Source organism: Corvus hawaiiensis, chromosome Z (genome assembly GCF_020740725.1).
Source record: "Corvus hawaiiensis isolate bCorHaw1 chromosome Z, bCorHaw1.pri.cur, whole genome shotgun sequence".
NCBI lineage: Eukaryota > Metazoa > Chordata > Aves > Passeriformes > Corvidae > Corvus > Corvus hawaiiensis.
The window spans coordinates 17,131,557-17,133,582 of NC_063255.1; positions in this window are offsets into that span (position 1 = coordinate 17,131,557).

Consider the following 2,026-nt stretch of genomic DNA (forward strand, 5'->3'; position numbering starts at 1 on the left):
TGAAAGTGTCCCTGTTTCTTGGTCGTTGTAGGAATTGGAGCTGTGTTCACATGAAAATGTCAAGGTCTGAAAAATTTGGCTGAGGTGTGCAATGGGAAGGCAGTTTCCTGGTTTGGAAGGGAGTTTATACCAGCTGCTGCTCTTGTAGGGGTTAGCAAAACCAAAAAAACAGTTGTTGAATAAATGACCAGGTTATTCCCTTCTGCTCAGCCCCAGTGAGGCATATTTGGCATGCTGTGTTCAGTGCTGGTTTTCCCACTGAAAAGGAGACATGGATATACTGGAGCAGGTTCAGTGAAGGGCAGCAGAGATAATAAAGGAGTTGAAGCCTCTGTCAAGGGAAGGAGAGGGTGCAAGAGCCGGTCTTGTTCAGCCTCAAGAAGAGAAGGCTGAGGGGCTTATTACCAGTGTGTTTTAATACCTGATGAGGGAGTGAAGAAGATGGAGTGGTGCCCAATGATGGGTGAGAGGGGTAAATTGAAATGCAGGAAATTCTGCTTAAAATACTTTTTCTTTACCATGGGGGTAGTTAAACAGTGGCGCAGGTTGCCCGGAGAGATGGTGGAGTCTCCTTACTTTATACTCAAAACCCAAATGGACGTAGTCCTGGGCAACTTGCTTCAGGTGACCCTACTCAGAGCAGGGGTGTTGGATTATTTCTCTCATGTAGAATGATTGTGAAGACTCCTGATGAGGGAAGAGAGGGAGACAAGATGGAGCAAATGCACCTGTCCCATCCCCTCTTCTGGTGGAGGCAGAACACATGTTCCAGCAGCAAAGCATGGGTCAATCAGATGCAGAGCAAAGAAAACAGACTTCATGACAGCATATATTGCAGAAACCAAAAGTAGATCAAGCCTGGAAAGACAAGTGGATGTTCAGGCAGCCTGATAACTAGGCAGTTGTTGCTTGGTAAGGAGCATTTCAGATGGGAAGTCAAGTGTGTTGCTTCAAGACCTACTGCTTCTCCAGCTGTTGGCAGTGAGCCCAGGGCTTTGTTGAGGAAACACACAACTTGTTTTTCAGATGTTTTCTCTGAGGCATTTGAAAGTGGGCTGTGGCAGAGATGGGGCTGGTGCTGTTTGCTTAGTGCCCACAGATTGGTGTTGGAGGCACCATGTGTCCTATGGGGTAGGACCAAGTGTGCAGCACCCCTGGTTTTGGGATATATCTGGTATATTAAAATTACAAGGATCATTTCTCTCTCTTCCCTGTGCTGGTGGCTGAGAGAGGCTGCAGGTAGAATCCACTGCCCATTGTGGCTTGCAAGAGCTTTCTGGGTACATCTGAACGGAAGACATCAAAAGCTCTTAATGGGCAAAGCAGACCTCTCACCTGAGAAGAAAGCAGCATGTTCTGTTGCTGCTGTGACCCTTGCAGCCTCAGAACTTGCTGACAGGTCCATTAGCAAGTGATGCAGGCAGTGATTTTGACAGGTTTCAGAAGCAGATAATTAGGGATTAATTTTTAATCTTCTCTTTGTTGTGCTTTATCATCCTCTAGATGTTGGAGTTGCCCAACCTGCCTTCAGCAATGACTGCAATTTTCCTCGGTAGTTGGATTGTTCCTGCTTTTTGTGTCCATTTGCCTTCACTCTGAACATGCAGTTTGACATTTGAATCATGTAAATTTGCCAATACAGCTGCTGGACACCACTGGAGTTGGTGCACTAGTTGCTTGTGCCAGAGCTCTGCCTGTTCCCTCCATGCCCCATCCTGCCTTTGCTTTTCCCCTTGCTGTATGTTGTGGATGCTGGAACATTCTCCTCAGTGCATATATCTGCTTTTCCCCAGGGCACAGGCTTGTGCCAGAGCCCTGCATTGGTTTCAGGGCAGCAGAGCTCCTCCAGCCACCTTCTTCACCAGGCAGGCTTGAAGGTCCTGCTCCCCTTCTCTGGGGCTGTCATGGGATGTGGCCCCTCAGTGGCTTATTCCCTGCCTGGAAATATTTATGGGGAGATGGCCTCTGCATCTTCAGCTGAACAATGCTGTAATCCCCTCTGCCCTGTCCTTCCAGCTCCTGCAGT